Raw genomic sequence first — 22,027 nt, 5'->3', positions numbered from 1 at the left:
CGGGCACTGCACGGGGCACTCCTCATGCAGGCAGGACCCCTTTGCTCACCCCCTTCATGCCTGTGGGGCAGGTGAGAGGGGGGAACCAGGCGGCTTTCTGCCTCCCATTAAAGCCATGGAGAGAGAGGAATTTAGGGGTACACAGGACTTCCAGGACACTGCCTCATCTATTTACATATATTTTTCATTCAGAAAAGTTTAAAGTACAATTATTTATCTCTGACTGCTTCTGTTTTTTCCTTGAAATATAAATAGTTCTTGGATATAAAAATGTGAAAGAAGAATGATAATTAGAATATTATTTGATGACTTAGCTTGAAATGCATAAGAAAAAAAATTACAGTACTGTGTTAGAACTACACTCAGCAGAGATTAAAAGGTAAAGCATGTTTCACAGCAAGAAAAATTCAGCAGTGTATCTGAAAGGTTACAAATGTGATTAACTGTGACAGGTCTCATGTGCTCTCCTCATAAATTTCACACCTGGTAATGCATTAGGGATGGCAGGTGTAAACATGATGAAAAAGTGCAATTTCATAATGCCATACAAGATTAAGACAAGAAAATCAAACTGAGATTTGGAAATGTAATATTAATAATTATGATGACGGTAATAGTAGTAATAATGATAATATATCAGTACACTTAATGCTGCAGCTGATTTTTATCTTCAAAGTCATTATAATTTACAAATATGTAGGGTAAAATTCTAAAAAAGAAATGGTGATGGCATCTTGCAAGTTACTAGTATCCATATGTACCCAACATATGTGCTCTGGAAAAAGTTCACTTGCTAGATATTATGGCATATGTCACCTTGGCATGGAGGATATTGTATACCAAACTCTTTAAATTTGTTCTCTTGGGCACTAAACAGGATTTAGGTAGAATTCTATCAAATAAATTTAAAAAAAAGGAAGCTCATTTAGTACATCCTAAATAAGATTTTTATCAAGTGTTACTTTTTGCAATTTCAAGAGCAATCTATTTCATTTTGACCTGGATATGAATTTGCTTACTATAGGTATGCTTCCAGAGGCTCAATAAACACAGTGATTCTTCAATGTCTAGGGGGTGAAGGGGCTATATTGATATCAAACACAACAAATACATGCTCCACCTGTCCCATCGGATAGGCTTTTTAAGGAACAGTGCTACAGCATCTGGCATGTTTAAATTAAATATCATATTGTTATGAAAGTTAAATGATAATGAGATGAACTTCAATTGCAAAATATTAATAATAATTGATCTTTCCTAAAAAGATGCTAAATTTCACTGTTCAAAAATAATTACTACTTTCATTCTTTCTCTTTTGATTTACATCACTTTGCTCTACACTTTCTTCTTTTCTCCCATTTCCATATCTGACTTAACTCATTATTTCCCCTAACCTTCTTGTTGTCTTTTTTGACATCTACCTCAGATCTTATAGAAGTACACTTCCAAAAAAAAAAAAAAAGAGCAAAGCTGAATTCTCAGGTGGTGTGACGTAAAACTCACACAAACAATTTTTGCATACAAAGTGTGGAACACTCAACAGAGGTTCAGGAAACTTTGTCATGCATATAAAGAATTTCATAGTCTAATCCTCCTAACCTCCACTGCACATGCATATCATGATGACAGCGAATGTATAAGCAGAGTACAAATGCTTGTAAAGTTCCTCTTCCTAGAGTACTCAGGGAATTTTAATGACTATATGTATAATTCATTTAAAAGGAGATAACTGGCATGTGGCATACCAGGAACTGTGACCTATTCCATTGATGTTAATGATAACAGCCTCAGTCAACTGCTGTGATGAAGCTATGATGAACCTCCTTGAACCTTACAACAGCTCATATATTTTCCTGTTGCTATAAATGTTTTATTTTACCTGATACAGTAATGGAATTGTCAGGATAATGAACAGAGTAATCATTTCACACAAATGGCTAGCTTTAATTAAAAATCACAGTGTTGACTACTAAAGTATAGGGGTAACAGACCATTGATCAGATTACAGAGCACCAGTAATTGAGATGTAGCTATAGATACATAGACCTGTGAACTCCACCTTACTGAAGGACATCATGTTTGCTGTCTCAACACATCATTAGCCCATATATATGTAATCTTTTAGTCAGCTGTTAAACCTGAAAGGACCAATATTTCCTGTTGCACCATCTCCACTGTAACATTTGGGATTAATGAGGCAGCTGTTAAGGTGAGGGATGTCAATGTTCTGAGAACGTGGTTTCCAGGATGTGTTTTTTCTTTTGTGATGTATTACATTTGGTGCTGAGAAGCAGAAACTCTCCAATCTTATGGTATTCGATTCCATATCTACCTTAGCAAGTAATGCTCAGTGTTAGTGAGGGAAACTGAAGTTGACATCAGTGAATCTGCCACTGAAATGTCTGACAGGATCCAGAACAGTTTGCAGATCTGGATATGTTTCTGGTCATTGTGGACATGGTGTGAAATGCCAAGGTTTTATAAGACAACACTGTGTTGTGGAGGGCCTGTAGGCTCAAAAGCAAGCTTATTTATGCCTGCTCTGCACCAGGGGTAAATGAGCACAAAGGGGCACAACAGACTGGGGCCATAAAGTCACTTGCCCAGGACATCTGATTGTGTAAGTCCCCACACGCCCTGCTCGTGCTTGCCTGGTGCTGGGCCCATGTGATTCCCATACCTGGAGTCCAGGCCTGTGGGTTTTACCTAGTATGGTAAGGTTTGGCCGACTGCCAACCTGATTGGTCATTCGAGTAGCCAATGAGACCATTAACTCTCGGCCCACAGTTGATAAATAGGGGTGCACAGGCTCATGTGCAGCATTCCCCACATTACTTGCAGCTACGCCACATTGCTTGCTTGCCTGCCTGCGTACTTCCTTGCAGCTTTATGCCTGCCTTTACCTACGGAGCAGTCCCCCAGCAGCCATGCACCTTGTATGCCAGCTGCCTATCATTGCCTAGTAAGTGTGCCACTGGAGCTAAGATAACCAGGAAGCAGACTCTGGATTTACTGCACACTAGTGGCCTGCTAGCCACGTGAGACCCATGCTCAGACTGCATGGAATCCTGCCTCTGCACCTGAGATCCTGCCTACGTACCCCTGGAGAGAGCAGCCAGCAGAAATCAGCAGCACAAGGTCAGAGACTGTCATTTCCCCTGAAACCAGAGGATTCCAGCCTCAAAGCCCACAGGCAGAGACCCTGGAGAATTGGACATTCGTATAGGCTGTGACATAGCCCCGGAGGGTGATTATTGATTAATCAGAATTGTGAGTAAATACTTGAATACCTCTGTAATTCCTATTACCTCTGCCATAAAGCAGAAAGCAGCTTTCAGCTCACCTTTGCTGGGCAAACAGTATAAGACCCCAAGCGGCATTAAGCCACGGGGAAAACTCTCTCTCTGTTTATAGTTTGAATGTATGCTAGTTGTTATAATAGTTAATGTTTGATATATATCCCCATAATGTCTTCATAACCATGTAAGAATCCTATTAATATTAATATACAGTGGTTGGGGGTGGTGAGAGTTCAGAATATTGAGTTTAACAAATATATATGTTTATATAATATTATTTCATCCCAATTAATTTCTCCCCTCTGCCAAAATCGGTGTAGTGTCAGAGTCTCCCTCTGTGACACACTGATACCATTTTCCCAAACCTCTCTCTTCTTTCTTTCACTACTGGCAAATAAATCATGCCCTTTCCTCTCAAGTATTTTTGTTACCTCTTGGTTATAGTATTACACTAAGATTTTTTGTATTATTATCTTTGAAAGCCACACAGCTTTCGCAGCAAGATGTACTCACTCGGTGAATCTGGATTCTTTGTAGCAATTGCCAGTATATTGTCTGATAAAAAAAAACCAACATTTTAAAATTCAGTGTAAAATCCTGCATTGTACTATGCTTTTAGCACAATTTATCTTAAGTATGGATCTCTGAATCAGTACCATATGTCTTTCATAACTAATCTTAAGACATATGGCCATCCACATCTTTGTCTACTATGAACCTATGGATACTTTGATTAGCTGTTAATAAAGACTTGATGCCTATGAAAGGGACCTTATATGATTATATATATGGAATTACTCATCTTAAGTTTTGCTGTGGAAGGTGTCGCAGATGGGAAAGTTTGTTTGGGGGATGTTGGGGAATGATATGCGAGGCCAATTTTATAAAGGTTTAAATGATTTATTACTATAAGCACTAGAAATCCCCTTCCCCAAACTTATTTGTAATTATCCCACGTAGATTCTTGGTTCGTAGTTGTGAATTAAAATATAGAATGGCTAAAATGAAGAGAGTCTATGATTTAAGAGAGTTCATTGAAGTCTTGAAAGATTATTCAGTCTCTAAATAAAGTTTATCAGTTACTCACTGTCCAAATGCAGTTCAGAGAAGTCTCAAAGTATTACGAATTTTAAGGCGCGTTGTCCGAGTCTCCGTGGGTCTGGTCGAGCAGCGCATCGGCTCCCGAAGGCTGGTAAGGATCGGGACCCTGCCTGGAACGATGCCGTCTTGAGCTGGTTGTTTGCGATGCTAATGCCGCGTGTGTGCGCGTGTGTGTGTGTAATCAGAGATCAGGGTAACAAGCAAAAGAGAGATGCAAGTAGAGCAGGGTAGAGAGCGAGAGGGGGCGAGGGGCTCAGTTAAGGCAAATGCGGCATTTTTTATAGTGTTTTAGAAGAGGTGTGTTTAGCCAACTCAGGCAGACTTGCGTTAGCTTTACAGATTGGTACAAAATTATAATCAACCTATACAATTGGATAATTCTTACAAAAAAAAAACTCATGGGACCACCCAGGGGTCAGCCCCCGGCAGATGTTCGGCAGGCGTGAGAACCAAGGCCTTTATTTCAAAACATAGCCATGTTTATGTCTTTGCTCCTCTGAGGGAGAGATTCTCCCAGGGACTGTACGTCTGCTGGTACAGCAGCTGCATCATTGCAGGCAGGTAGAAATATTGTTTTGACTTTTTCGATAGAAGGTACCCATGTGAGCCACGACTCTGTGTACAAATGGGGCCTTGCAAAGAGCTCTGCTCCCTTCCATGACGGAAGTGAAATTAATTAATGCAAGATGATATTTTTCAAAATTAATATTGTTTGTTAATTTTTCTATTCAGAACTCTTGACACCCCCAACCACTAATTTTAATAATATTTTGGTTCTTACACAGTTATGGAAACATTCTATGGATAATATCTACATCTATATCTAATACAACCAGCAAAATATAGAAACATTAATTAAACTGGAAGAGACTATTCCTGCTGTCAATGACACTTGCGGTCAATATGCTGCTTGCCCAGCAGATGGGCTCAAGCTCTTTCTGCTCTGTGGCAGAAGGCAGTAGAGAATTACAAAGAGGCATTTTAGCATTTACTCACAGATTATTATTATAACCTTCATGGGGGCTAGCCACAGTCCACACAGTGCCCAAATGCTTTCAGGGGATTCTGTCTCATTGGACGTTGAGGCTTGAGTCTTCCTGGCTTCTGGGGAAAGGATGCAGACAATCTCTGACTTTGTTCTCCTGGCTTCTTCTGGACAATCTGTGTATATGTCCAGGAATTCCAGGCAGGACCTTCAGGTGCAGAAGGCAGATGTTGTGCAGTCTCAGCATGATGTCATGCTGGCCACACAGGCTGATCACATGCAGACATCCAGGGCCTGCTTCTGGTAACTCTTGGCAGTGGAGTTTACCAGGCAAGCAGTAAGGCAGTGTGCAAGAGCAGCATGACTGGGCACAGCAGAGAGAGCATGACACAGAGCAGGGAAGCAAAGCAGCAAAGCAAAAGCAGTTTGTTCACCTGCAAATCTCCTTTTATCAATGTGGGACAAGATTAATTGCCCTTTGGACACAGAATAGCCAATCAGGATGGCAGTTAGCCAAACATTACCATGTTAGGCAAAGCCACAGGCTCTCTTTGCCCTAATCTGGGAAAAGCACAGGCCTCGCACTAGGCAGGCACAAGCTAAGTGTGTGTACCTTACATCACAGGACCCTGGGCAGGCCAGACTCAGTGGCTCCAGGTCCTTTTGTGTCCATTTCTGCACTTGCCTCTCTGGTGGAGCAGAAAAACATGCCTAGGCAAGGCAGGACATGTACAAGCCTATTTTAGGCCTATCAGGCATACCAACAAGTTTTACATAAAGCATACCATATTCATTAATCAAACCCTTGTTTCTCAGAAGTTGCGTTAAACTGGAAAAGAGAAAGACTGTAGCCCACTTCTTTTAGAAATTTATTGGTGGGGATTGCTTGTTTCTTTTTATATCAAAGAATGGTGATTCATTAAAATCAAAAATTGTCACAAAGGAAAATCAATCTCAAGCAATCTGAGTAGAAACCTGGAGGTAAAACTACAATGAGACCTGCCAGTCAGATAAATTTGGCCACTGGTTCCTTTCAGCCTGTTTTCAAGATATAATTTTTCCAAGGATTACAATTTAAAGCCAACAAGTCACTCTGCCAATTCTGCATGGGGAGACATCAGGTCTTTAGGTTTTTCCAGAGGAGTGTCAAATATGACTGGGAAAAAAAAAAAAAGAAAAAAAGAAAAAAAAAGGAGAAAATTATTTCCAAGAAGAATGACAACAAATTGCAAAATATTGCATTATAGTGCAAAGTTATAATTATTTTTTTTTTTTTTTTTTAGCACAATCATACTCCAGAATGCTACTGCAAATCTCTTTGCCCTACAATAATCAGTGTAGATTATTTAGGAACACTCCAAAGGTATGCTCAGATCTGGCAACAGGTATATTTACACAATGTTCATCTAAGTCAGTCTGTATGTCTGTAGGTCAGTCTCTACTCTTAAGAAAGAGCCCTCCCTGCATTTAAATCTATCCTTCCATAAGACTTGTAATTGTTTTGCAAAATCATACCAGGGGCTCAGGATACATTGTGCTTTTTATTCAATAGTTGGAGACAACAGGAAAGTATGAAAACTGGGCAGTACTGAGCAAGTTGTTCTACCAGGATCCATCATTGATTGTCCTTCAAGAGAAATGGCCAGTAGTCACTTCACACCCACAAAAGCAGAGGCTAAGAGTGCAAGGGTAAAAATTAACATTCTTGATGAGAGAAAGTTAATGGTTGACTTCCTTTAAAGATAGATCCATAGTCTCAAAAATTTAAAATTACCAAGAAGTTAGAGATTAGCATGGCTAGATACATAAATCTGACTATGTATCTAAATATACATAACTCTGACAAGTTAAAGAAGTGTTTATCTACCAGATCCTGCTCTCTGAATGACCACAGAGAATTATGGCATTATGAAAATATCCTTGACTGCAATGAGACCAATTCACTTAGCTGCCATCACATTTTAATCAGTCATTATCAGTCAAGATGTATCTGAACAAATAACCTAAGGATAATATCTTACATATCCATTACTTATCAGAAATCTTGTGGTTGCTTTTTATTTTTAAATGGAAAAGTATGAAGTAGTTTTAGTTAAATAAAAATTTAAACACATATCAAGAGAAGTAAATATGTAAATACTAAATCAAGACCTGTGTAATTTCTGAAGTACCTTCTTTGATATAAAGTCAACATTTGACTGCTTTTGTGCTTTAATAAGCCTGGAATATGACCTCTGGATTTCAACTAATGTCATGATTAGATAACATGATATGTAAAAAATACATTAAAACCACAATATAAGGCCAAGAAAGCTAGTTCCTTGGAATGTCCCTAATAATAGACTTCATGCTACTTTTCAGTCTGCTTTAGGGTTTTCAGTTTTAATAAGGTATACCTTATATACCGTATGCATGAATAAGAATAATAATAGCTATTACATCTGTAACAGTTTATATCTTCAAAAAGCAGATATTGGCAGAGTTTTGCATTTGGGTCTATTTTTTTTTAATGGCTTTTTCTTTTGGTCTCTTTGACATGAAATGTGATATTGATGTGGTGCATGATAGTAAGATAGCAATTCTTTTTATCAATTCTATCACTAGTTAATAAATTATATTAATTCAGCTTTAAAAATTCAGACCATAAAAACAAATAAATTCACTTTAAATGATTTACACAAGTCACTGAAATCACAGAATCACAGGATGTTAGAGGCTGGAAGGGACCTCCAGAGATCATGGAGTCCAAATCCTCTGCAAAAAGCAGGACGACCCAGGGTAGTCTGCACAGGAATGTATCCAGGTGGGTTTTGAAAGTCTCCAGAGAAGGAGACCCCATAACCTCTCTGGACAGCTGGTTCCAGGGCTCCGTGATCCCTACTGTAAGGAAGATTCTTGTGTTGAAGTGAAACTTTCTATGTTCTAGCTTATACTCATTGTTCTATGCCTTATTGCTGCATGCCACTGAAAAGAGGTTGGCCCCACCCACTTGATACCCACCTCTCAGATATTCATAGACTTTGATAAGATCCCCTCTCAACTCTCCAGACTAAACAGCCCCAGGGTTCTCACTCTCTCTTCATAGGGGAGATGCTCAAGACCCCCAGTCATCCTTATGGTTTTCTGTTGGACTTTCTCCATCAGATTCCTGTCTCTCTTGAACTGGGGAGCCCCAAACTGGACACAATATTCCAGGTGTGATCTCACCAGGGCAGAGTGGAGGGGCAGAATAACTTCCCTAAACCTGTTGTCCACTTTTCTTAATGCACCCCAGGATGCTATTGGCTCTCTTGGACACAAGGGCCAGTTGCTGTCCCATGCAGAACTTGCTGAAAGATCTCACATTTTGCATATATATATATATATATATAATTTGTACTTGTTTTTCATTTTTATTTCCCAATTTTCTTCTTTATTTCCTCTTTTTTTCCTCTTAGGTGTGACCTGATCTTCTTCAGCCAATATAGTGAGCCAGTGGAGATGTCTGGTTACTACTTCAAGCAGAAATGACAAAGGGTTGGTCATGGAAACGCTGGTTTAAGTGCAAACACTACAGTCCAGTTCTCATTTTCATGATTTTCCTTTTAGTCTCCCCTCTCCCCCATCTCCCTCCTTTCCTTTCCTCTCCATCTCCTATTTTTCCCTACCTTCCTCTTTTTCTTTCCATCTCCTTCCTTTCTTCTCCATCTTCCTCTTTCCTTGACATCTTCCTCCTTTCCTCTCCATTTCCTTCCTTTTCCCCCATTTTATAATCTCCATCCTTTTCCTCTTCATCTCCCCTCTTTCAGCACCACTTCCCTTTTCCCACCATATCTGACCCTTTCCAACACCACACCACATTTTACCCTTTTTTCCCCCAAACTCAGAGCACCTGGGTTCTGTTGGAGTCTCCTTCCACCCCAGGTGTGACCACTTTGCCCACCCTGCCCACTCCCCTTTTTAATCTGCCCCAGGAAAGGCAGAAACCCCAAGCTTGCCCAACTGGGCAGAGGGATCCTCCTCCCATCATCACTGGTGAGTCCCCATGGTGCACACTGGGTGAATGGGAGTGGGACAAAGGCTAGGGGGCCTGGTGGCCCCCTGGTCAGGTAGGATAGAGGCTTGATGGTCACTCTAACCTCACTTGTGGGTGCTGGCTGGGCCTCCTTACTTAGTTTCAGCTCCTCTCTCTTTAGTTGCTGCTTTCTGCTCACTTGTAAAGCTGTAAAAAAAAAAAAAAAAAATACATATATATATATATATATATATATATATATATATATATGTGAAACGTTTTGAGAGGCATTGAATGAGCATGGAGGAATCATAGACTCATAGAATTGTCACAGCTGGAAGGGACTGCAAGGATCATCCACTTCCAACTTCTCTGTCCCTCAGCAGGGATACCTCATGTCAAATCAGGCTGTCCAGAACCACATCCAGCCTGGACTTAGAGACCTCCAGGGATGGAGCTTCCACCACCTCTCTGGACAATCTGTTCCAGCATCTCACCACCCTCACAGTGAAGAACCTCTTCCCAACATCTAATCCAAATCTATCCACCTCTAAATTTGCTCCAGTTTGTCTTTTCTGACTATAAATAACCAAAGGTAAGAACTTTGTAATATTTGTTCATGGTTAATATTAAAAAGGTGACTTTGGAGTGTTTCCTTTTTATGGACCACTGAATACGTATATACCTTTATGCAATACTGAGCCATTTAAAGTAAGTTAATACTAAATTGATTTTTTGTGGAGTGAATATCCATGATAACATTTCTCCAAAATGTCACAAAATAAAAAAGCACTGATAATGTCTCTAATCAGCTTTTTCATTCTCTGAGAAAATTCTCAGGTTACAATTATTATACTTCTTTTTCTAATTTTAACTACAGTTGCAGTACATTAAATGAAGTAGTTTTGAATAGGAGGGAACAAACTATGTCAGTATTTTCTAAAAAGAGTGCAAGAACAAGTTGTGTCTTTGATCAGTCAGACCTCACACGCTGCAAAGGAAAGAAGTAGCATAGACTGATAATATGAACTTGTATGTTCTATATTTTGCAGTGTTTTTCTAATTAAATCAGTGGAACTGTTCATGCTTTAGTCTTGTTCTTGATAACACAGATGCTTTCCTGTGTTGTTGGGGTTTTTTTGCACATTTTCATGTCACATTTTTAAGTGACACCAGTCCTTCAATATAAATTACATTATTTTCATAGATCTTCATTTACCAAGCTATCAAGTGGTATAAACTTCACTGACTTCTGCCTTGTTTCCTTTTCAGAGTAACCCAGTGCCAGTTCAACACTGTTAATTTTAAAGTACGATAAAGTCTAACAGATTGTCAAAATCTTACAATCATTATCTCTCCCAATACATTGTATGTGAAAGTGGTGATTTAAAATTATTCTTGTGAACTTCTTTTCACAAAAGAGAATCATGTATTTGGAGTCTACTCAAATGGCCTTCCCATGTTAGCAGAACCACCCTGTCCATTCTTGGCAGTGTGGATTTTCATGTAGAAAACTTCGAACAGGCTGGAAGGTGAAGGTGGCTAATTTGATTTAGATTATGCATCCTCAAACAACAAACAAGGCTTCATTTCCAGTTCCACTGACAGATTCTGATTCTAAACGCTGCAGCCCCTGTGATGGAGAGTTTCCAAGCAGGTTATCTTCTAGCCACCTTCACAGGGAAATTAAACAGTACTTATTTACTTATTTTTGCATTTACAAAATTAACAGTTTTGGAATTCAGAGGTGTAAAGCCCATATTAATTTTTCTGGTTTGCCCACAAAATAGTGATGGTCCCTGGAAGCAAAAGCAAGATAACAAAACTAATTTATTGAGAGATTTATGTTACTTTCAATTCTAGTTTGAATTACCAGTGAGTGGGTTTACTCTCTGCAAACTCTTTGAGTGATAATTTTAATTAGACCAAGTGATGTCAATGAAAGACATGAACAAGCTTTTGTCCTCATGAGCCCATTTTTGGACCTGTAGTCTATTCTCCTTTTGAGAACAGTTTATTTACTCTGCTTTTCATGACTTTGTCCTTATACTTTTCAGTGAAATAAATTACAGTAAACAGACCAAGGTATCCTGTGAGAAGCTATGAATTCTTCATTTTGTTAACAGCCTTGCAGCACTCAAATACACCTCAGTTTAAAACAAACCTACCTCACAAAAAACCCAATGACCCAAAATCCACCTGTGATAGTTTGGGTGTTCCCTGCCCCCCACACACTTTAGAAATCACCCAGACTAGACTCAGCTGGCTCTGGAAATATGAATGAAGCTATTTACAGCTAGCACAATATACAAGCAGATATTTACAGTATATGCAGAAATATACAAGGTTAAAAGGTAATACAGAAACACAACTCCCCTCCCAGAAACCTGAGTCCCCAGAAGGGGCCCTCAACTGCCCCTCCACCTTCCCTCTGAGGAAGAGTGGAGGTTCAGCCAAGGGGTTAGGAAGCAAAGTGGATTAGAAAAGAAAATGGAGAGTGAGATTAGAGATGCAGCTCAGCCAGTTCCCCAGCAGCAGTGAGAATCCTTTATCTATGTTTGGATTCTTGTTCTTATACCTTTCAGCAAGCTATGAGTGAAGTAGATATCACCACTTCCTTTCACAGCCTGTAATCTAGTTCTTCTCGACAAAACATTAATTTGTGGAACTTAAAGCTTATCTTTCCATAGGTGAACTAGAATTTCAGGTTAAGGTTATTTTATGAAAGTTTTAACTCTACAAGTTGAGACTATATGAGTTAACAGGAAGAATTATTCTTTAATGCCCCCACAGACAGTAATCTAGGAATAGGATCTCGGTCAGCGATCTATTTTGCCTTCTTAATTGAACTGGTTTGGACTGGCTGGAATCAGCAAAAATGCAACAGGGGCACGAAACAGAGGTGAGAGTTATAAAGTCATGCACTGTGCCTAAAATATATTATTTTTGTATGAAGAAAAGGATCATTCTCTGTCAAACATAAAATCTACAAAGCTGTTTTGTGCTTAAAATAATTATAATATGCACTTTCACAATCAAGACTTAGTACTTTTTTTTTTTTCCTTTTTAATAAGCTCTATTTTATGATAGGTATGACTAAAAAGAAAAGTTATTTTCCTGGATGCATTTGGAGTCACAACCTATGCATGAAGCACAATGGAAAGAATATACCAAACTTTTGAAGATCGAAAAGAATAATTATTTTGTTTATGGTTCAAACTTGTTTAATATATAATATTCTGTAATATATATGTTAACATTTGGAAAACAACTATATTCTACTATAATACATACACAGTTTGTTCATTTCTGCATATTAAAAATATTTATTTAAATATAAAAATGAACAAACCTCATGGTGGAAAATAAGATTGCTATTTCAATATGTGCAGCGCACTCTGCTCCTCTTTATACCCACAGGATACTTAGGTTCTTTGTGTCAGGTGCAACCACTCGTCATTTACACTACTGGGAAATCCAAGATGGTGCTCATTTCATGGACTGAAAGAATCAATTCCATCATACTTTACCTGCCCCAATTTGCCACTTGTAGCATAAGAAAGCAAAAGCATGCTTAGGTAACTGACTCAGTATTTCCAGTTCCTCTTTGCTTTGAAATTTATAAAAATGGTGACATAGGAAAATGTAGTTTTTGAACATTTTATGCCATCACACAAATGCAATTATTTTATCAATTACACCAAACACTAGATAACATCTAAAACATTCCCCAGGGCTGTTCAATTCACTTGACTGACTGTTCTGTCAGCAAATTCAGTAAAATCTTTCTGAGGCTGACAATCTCTTTTTTTCAGGGTGCATTAATGATATCTCACTCTAAAAGAATGCAAATTTTTAACTGGAGTTCAGCTTCATCATTTGAACAACAAAGACAGATCAGAGGCAAGACCACATTTATGAATTAGGCTTTTCTTATCTCAGTCTCAGAAGGTGTCAACTGATCACCTGCATTTTTGCTTCAGTCAGATCACACCACTGAGGGAGGTCAGTGTTACACATTCAGCCCTGAACCATCTGACGAGATAGTTTGATTTCTTGTCTCTTTGCAAATGTTTCTCATATGAAATCATTCTGAAATCATTTATTACCATTAATTATCTTTTTTTTCTTGAAAGCATGGAATGTTTGCCCCTATTACAAGTTCACATACATTGCCACAGAGAGCAATTTAAAAAAATAACATTTTCTCCATCTAATGATCTGATCATATATGTTGCAATTCTTTATCTAGAGGCTAAACAAATTTTGTTATTCAATTGTAGAAATGCTAAAAGATTTAATAAGGACATTAGTTTGCTGCATGTATCAGTATCACTAACACTATCATAAACAATTTTCTTCAGAGATTTGTGGCTTGTGATGTGTTTATTTTCAAATGGTAATTGGATCTATAAAACAAGATACTTGGAAACTGGCGGTACCATACAAAGTCAAGGTTGGTTTTCTTTAGCATAAGTAATCTGACATGACATTCAGTTTGAGATGCCTGAAGAAGTGCTTGGTAAGTGTCAGGTACTAACAATAAATTATTAAATATGTAAATTCTGATACATTAGGAATGTTAACATTAATCTTATTTTGAGGTCCATGGAATGTCCATGTCTTCAAAGAGTGGTTTAAGTCATTAGGAAAAAATTAAATCAGTCCTCAGGCTCACAGTGTCATATGCCTTTTCTAGCAGTCTAAATATTTTGTGGTTATTATTTTCTGTACTATACAGAAGCCATTTGTGATCTTTAGTGCAATCAGCATCTACATGCTGTTTGCAACTCCACATTACCTGACAAAATATTTATTCCCTAAATTCACATATGCATTTGCACATATATTGCTGTATGCAAGTGAAAGTTAGTAACTTTTCATTTGAGTGAAAGCCAGATGCATATCATGAGATATATCAGTGTTAGCATGTTTACCTAGTACATGTGGACAACTGACTCTAAAATATAGGATGAACTTCTACAGGTATAGTCACCAAATATGATCACTGACAGGAACAGTGAAAGCCTTCATTTAAAACAACCATTTTCAAAAACCTATGGATTATTTATGAGCTACTATAGAAAAGGATGCAATCAAAAGAATGAATCACTTACATTTTTCATTTTCCATGTTAACAGCATATTCTCAGTTTTGTTGTCACTGCATTATAAAGGTTTAGATATCTATCACTATTAACTGGGTTTTCAATGCCACCAGTTCAGATTAGTTTTCAGCACAGAGTGCTAACTCATGAAGCACTAATGAAGCTAACTACCAACTATATCTGACCAAAATTGTCTGCCTGTGGGAGATACACATCTTATTCAAGCAAATGTTTTTCCATGTAGTTAAATCTAAGACTTTTTTTTTTAAACCTATAGATACATAATAACCTGTTTCAAATGGATGAATGAAATTGCAAGTGGGTGATATTGTACACGTTGGAGGAAATAAAAAACATTGTTTTGGTTTTGTTTTTCTTAATTTCTGGTATAGAAGCTGTTACGGAGACACAACATTCACAAAAGAATTACTTGTCACAACAAAATTTAAAAGATTACAGAGGTAGCTATAACAAAGAAAGATAAATTGCATTAGGAAACATTGTCAAGAGCACCTTAGGAAATATTCAGGAAGGTTTACTTATCTTGAAGACACCCAAACCATCACAGGGAGCTAGTTTGATCTGGATAAGTAATGAGAATAACAGCAATACCTTCATTCCCAAAAGGTGGAGGTAGTAAAATTTAATTTGGGGCATATAAAGACCTCTAGTCTCAGTGGGACTCCTGATGGTCAGAATGTCCTCAAAAATTTACTCTATCTGTCCATGATTCACAGCTTGTGTTCTTATTTGGATAGTTATACCTACATTGTAAGAATGTACACACACAACTGTACATTCCAAATGAATAACCTTTCTTAAAAGAAAGAAAAAAAAGTACAAACAAATATATTTAGCTTCAAAATTAAGAGATTCAGAACTGTTTATTACTGAATTACAGTTCCCTTCTTGTTTCCAGTGGTACTTATTAACTCTAGATATTACTTATATAGCCATGCTAATCAATAAATATCAGAACCAAAATTATGATATACACCAAAAAGACAGCACAATGTAATTGTAGCAAAACATAACTTGCTTCAGTTTTTATTATTAGGAGATCAAGGCCTATATGAAATACCAATGATTTGAATCAACCAGACTGAGATCAAACATTTATTTTACAAATTTTGATGTGATTTCCAAGGAATACCTAAGGGTTAAACATACTAGTCTTGTTCATAAATAAGCCATTGCCTGCAAAAAAAATCCTTCACTAGAATCACTCATTATTTGAAGACAGAGGCACAGCTATTAATATATCCTTCATAGATCAAATACTTTCTGCAGACAATATAAATCTGAGATTAAATACCTTGAAAGTCTCCACTTATATGGTTTTGATTTGGAAATAGGATAAAAATACTTCACTGATATGCATTTAAGTCTGTAAAAAATAATAGGAAAAGAAACTATGGAGGAATTATCTGTCACTATTCTTTTTCTTATATATTTCTTTTCCCACAGTGTAATGTTTTAGAAAAGCCTGTATTGCCAGAGCTACTATAAAGAAACATTTGGCTTTTTTGCTTTCACTCAACAATTCTGTCTGGCATTTCTAAGGTTATTTTGACAGAATAACTTCTATGATTAAATTCAGAAATTATTCAAAGTACAATAGCAAAAATATTATAAAGATTGTTTTCAAGAGGTGTTATGGCATTTCCAAGGTTATACTAATGACAACATCTGAGTTGCAGGAATCACAAAGTAAAATCCTAGCTACTGATCAGAGCTCTGAAGGTTTCTTTACAGAATAAAATGATTAATAAATGTCCAACTCCTAGAAACAGAGTAAAAGATGGAGAAGGGAAATCTATATGTGTGCTATAGTAGGAGGAAATAAGTAAAGATGCTCATATCATTAAATCAGTCTCATTAAATATGAGAAATCCAACACAGGCAGTCTGTCTTTGAGACTGGAATGAATGAAGAGAATCTTAAATGACTGATCCAGAATATAATCTAGAAAACCTCAAACAGGCACACCCACAACATTTCACATCTAACAATGAGTTCAGTACTGAAGACTCAAAAATAAATTAGTGGGCTGATAGAGAATAATGCTAACAAAATGTATGCTAAACGTAATTACAATGTGTAATATACACTCTGATTTTAATCTCTCTGAAACATGTTAAAGCACGAGCAAAGACCTATTTTGAAAATGTATCTTATAAGCAGTGGCATTTTCATTGTTCTAGGTATATTTCTAAAGTCAGTTAAATTTTTCTGAATATTGTATATGGAAGTTAAGTTTTATGTCAACATTGTACAATTATTTCCTGGGAAGAAGATAATATTCCACTTTTGTCCATTGCAGTTATTTAACTTAATATGGGAATATCTGAATTCAATTCTTTTCTTTTAATTATTTTTATTATTTTGGCTTTGCAGCCTCAAGAAAGAATAAAGACTAAGAGGTCCAAGATAACCATCCAAGAAATTAAACTGATGACAGCAGGCCCTGAAAAGGTTTGCTTTCTTTGCGTGTAATCAGTTTCTTCTCTTGCTATTGGAAACAGAACATCAACCCACAAGTCCATGGGATCAGATGGGATCCATCCCAGGGTGCTGAGAGAGCTGGCAGATGATCTGGCCAAGCCTCTCTCCATCATTTTCCAGCAGTCCTGGCTCACCAGAGAGGTCCCAGGAGACTGGAAAGTGGCCAACGTGGTCCACATCCACAAGAAGGGTCGGATGGAGGAACCTGGGAACTACAGACCTGTCAGTCTGACCTCAGTGCCAGGGAACCTGATGGAACAGGTTATCTTGGGGGCACCTGAGGCATGGCCAAGGGCTCAGGCCCAGCCAACATGGATATAGGAAGGGCAGATCCTGCCTCTCCAATCTGATATCCTGTGATCAGGTGACCCACTTGGTGGATGTGGGGAGGCCTGTGGATGTGGTCTATCTGGACTTCAGCAAGGCCTTTGACACTGTCCCCCACAGCAAACTGCTGGCTAAGCTGTCAGCCCATGGCTTGGATGGCAACACTCTGTGCTGGGTTAGGAACTGGCTGGAGGGCAGGACCCAGAGAGTGGTGGTGAATGGTGCCACATCCAGCTGGCGGCCAGTCACTAGTGGTGTCCCTCAGGGATCAGTGCTGGGCCCCATCCTCTTTAACATCTTCATAGATGATCTGGATGAGGGCATCGAGTCAGTCATCAGCAAGTTTGCAGATGACACCAAGCTGGGGGTAGATGTGACTGGGTTGGAGGGCAGAAGGGCTCTGCAGAGGGACCTTGACCGCCTGGACAGATGGGCAGAGTCCAATGGGATGGGGTTCAATAGCTCCAAGTGCAGGGTGCTGCACTTTGGCCACAACAACCCCATGCAGAGATACAGGCTGGGGTTGGAGTGGCTGGAGAGCAGCCAAACAGAAAGGGATCTGGGGATGCTGATTGATACCCGCCTGAACATGAGCCAGCAGTGTGCCCAGGTGGCCAAGAGAGCCAGTGGCATCCTGGCCTGCATCAGGAATGGTGTGGTCAGCAGGAGCAGGGAGGTCATTCTGCCCCTGTACTCTGCACTGGTTAGACCACACCTTGAGTCCTGTGTTCAGTTCTGGGTCTCCCAGTTCAGGAAGGACATTGAGATGCTTGAGCATGTCCAGAGAAGGGCGACGAGGCTGGTGAGAGGCCTCAAGCACAAATCCTATGAGGAGAGGCTGAGGGATCTGGGATTGTTTAGCCTGGAGAAGAGGAGGTTCAGGGGTGATCTTATTACAGTCTACAACTACCTGAAGGGTAGTTATAGCCAGGAGGAGGTTGCTCTCTTCTCTCAGGTGGCCAGCACCAGAACAAGAGGACACAGCCTCAAGCTACACCGGGGGAAATTTAGGCTTGAGGTGAGGAGAAAGTTCTTCACTGAGAGAGTCATTGGACACTGGAATGGGCTGCCTGGGGAGGTGGTGGAGTCGCTGTCCCTGGAGCTGTTCAAGGCAAGCTTGGACGTGGCACTTGGTGCCATGGTCTAGCCTTGAGCTCTGTGGTAACAGGTTGGACTTGATGATCTATGAGGTCTCTTCCAATCTTGGTGATACTGTGATAACTGAATGAGGAATATAATAATCTTCTGTCCTCCTCCCATTTCACATTATTTAAAGTTGAACAAATGACCAACGAAATGGACACACATAAAAATAAAGGCAACAATATTTCCAGTGAGAATGCTAATGCTTCAGTTATCATGTAAAATAGCCTGTGGCTTTGTTTTCTATTAACATATTGGTAAAACTACACCCCATTTCCTTTCCTTTTATAATGACTCAACATGTTTTGTTTTGTTTTGTTTGTTTTTTCTTTCCAGGTCAGAAGGGAAATTTTAAGTCAACCAGTAATTCCAGATTTCACTTTGGAGAGCCATCTTCTTCCCCCAGACAAACATAACTTTTGTGGAGGTCTCAATAATTTTGAACTGCAAACACTCAATTAGTTATTCACACAGTCTTCCATTATGGTTAGTTGATTTGCATTCATTTTATGTTAACACAGCCTGAATGACTGATTTTAAGCCATTCCTGATGTATAACCATCAAAGGAAGAGGAAGAAATCTCATAATTTTAAATATGCATAGAGATCCCTGTGTAGCTTTAAAATGATGGCTGTTTTATGGTGTCATCCATTGTATATTTCAGCATCATTAGCAGAAAAGGTCAAGTAATATTTACTTACATTAGACAGGAACCTCATGAAACTATCACCATGAAACTATTTCTGAGACTCCAAAACTGATTCATGTGCAATATTGGTTCATTCATTGTTCAATGAAAGCATAAAAACTGCTTTACAGTTCCAGCTTGGCACTTGTCCTCATGTATAGATCCTTTGTTTAGGCAAAACTAATTTAATTGAATAAGAAGCTCCATTCTTCTTCATGCAGACAATATTATAAAATTTAAAATAAAATTATAAAATGTGTTTGAGAGATTGAAAGTTCATTAGCTTTGTCCTTAAAATTAATGTGCTATATATAATAAATATTAGTCTGCTTTCTGTGCAGAGAAACAATCTAATTTTTAGCTTGCCTTATTTTTTTGCAATTTTGAACTCAGGTCAAAAACTCAGTTGGTATTTGGTTTGTTCAGAGGTGAAAATGTCACATCCAATAAACAGGAGAAGAATCATCATAATTCTAAATATTTGTTTCTCAGTTTATCATAGATGACTTATTAATATATATATGTGGAAATTTGCTAGATTATTATATTTAGCACCTTGTATAGACAAGTTGGCTATTCAAAACCTTTATGGCAAATCCAAACTTCCTTAACCGAGACATTTAATGAGATAATTGCGAGAAAAAATATTCCCTGTTTTATTTGAGGATAAAATTTCTGATTTTAGAAAGAGCCCTGAAATACTTCAGTCCTTAAAAGTTATTTTAATGTATTCACTGTTAGACTCCTTGTTAACCTTTTCTCATTTGAGATACTCCCTCCCATCCTCTCCATCATTATACTTTTTGTCAGAATTTTGCTGAAGTAGATTTGGTAAAACTCATTGTATAAATATGGAAGAAAAATTCTCCCTATTGAGTACAATTTTGCTTTATAACTAATTTTAGATTCTGATAAGAGGAAAATCTATGCAAGATTCCTACCAATAAAATGGCACCTAGTACTAAATGAAGTTGTGTGGTGTGATGGTTTGAGTGTACCCTGCCCCCACACACACACACTTTAGAAATACCCAACTAGACTCAGCCAGCTCTGGGAATATAAATGAAGCTGTTTATTTACAGCTAGCACAATACACAAGCAGATATTTACAGTCTATGCAGTTATATACAGAAATATACAAGGTAAAAGTAATGCAGAAACACAACTCCCCTCCCAGAAACCTGAGTCCCCAGGAGGGGCTTCTAACCACACCTGCACCTTCCCCCTGCCCCTCACAACCTTACCGCAGTCCTAAAGAAGAATAGAGGTTAAGAAGCCAAGAAGTTAAGAAGCAAAGGTGACTGGAAGGTGAGGTTAGGGAGATGCAGCTCAGTCAGAAGCCCAAAGCAGAGTGCGACAAAAAAATGGAGAAAGTGTTATCTAATGTTTCCTTTGTTCTTCAGCAAGACTCTGAGGGAAGGAGACATCACCATTGTTTTCCCTTCACAGCCTATGATCTACTTCCTCTCACCAAAACGTTCTAGCCTTCTTCAAACTAGCACATGTGCACAAAACATATGGAGGATATTTCTGTATTAAATGTGCTGGTGACATGTAGGCTACAGGTGGTACAATGGCTGGCAGGTCTCCAGTTCAGCACAATCATATAAGATTAGCTGTACTCTTCATCAAATTTATGGAAAATTATATTCTACTGTGAGTCTAGGCTCCTCAAACCTAGAGTTAGGGGTTTTTCTTGTTGATCTCTATTACCAAGTCAATGAAGTTGCTGTCTGTATTCTAAAATTGGAACATCATTTTCTCACACTTGGCTTGCTAGGAGAAATCTCCAGAAATCAGAGTAAAGTACAAAAAGACAGATATCCTGCCCAGAAGATTTTTTTTTTTTACTTTGGGGCTTTGGTTAGGTTTTTTTGTTTGTTTGTTTTGTTTGTTTGTTTTTTGCACAATGAATAAACTGATAAAAATTGTGTCAGCTAAAATAAAGACAAAGTATTTAACTCCCTTTTCATTCTGATTTTTAAGTCCTTGCTTAAAGAGAAAATCTTCAGAATTAAAAAATAATTCAACAAGGGAGAGAGTCTGAAGTCCTGCACAAGAGGAGCACCAGTTCCAAGACTGGTATGTGCTGTGATCTGACCAGCTGGAAAATAGCTTGTCAGAAAAGGACCTGGGTTTCCTGGAGAATACTTGATTGAACATGACTCAGAAATGTGTCCTTGCCACAAAGAAGGCCAATGACATCCTCCAACCCATGAGAAGGAGTGCTGCCACCAGGACAAGTGATGTGATTCTGCCGTTCTCCTTAGCACTGTTGAGGCCAAACTTCAGTACTGGGTCCAGTTCTCCACTCTTCATTACAACAGAGATGTGAGGCTATTGGAGAAAGTCCAGTAAAGGGCTGTGAAGATGATGAAGGGATTAAAGCATCTCTCCTTTGAGTAAAATCTGAAAGTGATGAGACTGTTTAACCTGGTAAAGAGGAAGCTCATAGGAATCTCATCAATGTATGTGAACCCCTCAAAGGAGGGTGAAAAGGTGTTGGACCCACGCTCTTTTCAGTGGTGCCTAGTAACAGTAGAAAGGACAACGAGCACATATAGGAACACAGGAAGTTCTCTCTGAACATTAGGAATCATCTTTTACTGTGAAGGTGATCGAGCAGGGAAGTCATTCTGCCCCTGTCCTCTGCACTGGTTAGACCACACCTTGAGTACTGTGTTCAGTTCTGGGCTCCCCAGTTTAGGAGGGACATCGAAATGCTTGAGCGTGTCCAGAGAAGGGCGACGAGGCTGGTGAGAGGCCTTGAGCACAGCCCTACGAGGAGAGGCTGAGGGATCTGGGATTGTTTAGCCTGGAGAAGAGGAGGCTCAGGGGTGACCTTATTGCTGTCTACAACTACCTGAAGGGTGGTTG

General features: G+C 38.6%; 2 long non-coding RNA genes across 2 annotated transcripts; both read left to right on the top strand.

Annotated features, from left to right (window-relative positions):
• Positions 1–9,362: 9,362 nt before the first annotated feature.
• Positions 9,363–11,463, top strand: LOC135175125 (uncharacterized). Its single transcript, XR_010302251.1, has 3 exons — positions 9,363–9,399; positions 9,763–9,974; positions 10,652–11,463. It is a non-coding gene; the product is annotated as an uncharacterized LOC135175125 (long non-coding RNA).
• A 2,291-nt stretch (positions 11,464–13,754) lies between these two features.
• Positions 13,755–20,116, top strand: LOC135175126 (uncharacterized). Its single transcript, XR_010302252.1, has 3 exons — positions 13,755–13,901; positions 16,884–16,961; positions 18,798–20,116. It is a non-coding gene; the product is annotated as an uncharacterized LOC135175126 (long non-coding RNA).
• The last annotated feature ends 1,911 nt before the right edge of the window (positions 20,117–22,027 follow it).

Source organism: Pogoniulus pusillus, chromosome 4, assembly GCF_015220805.1.
Source record: "Pogoniulus pusillus isolate bPogPus1 chromosome 4, bPogPus1.pri, whole genome shotgun sequence".
NCBI lineage: Eukaryota > Metazoa > Chordata > Aves > Piciformes > Lybiidae > Pogoniulus > Pogoniulus pusillus.
The sequence above is the reverse complement of the archived record's forward strand: the minus strand, read 5'-3'. Positions and strand labels throughout refer to the sequence as shown.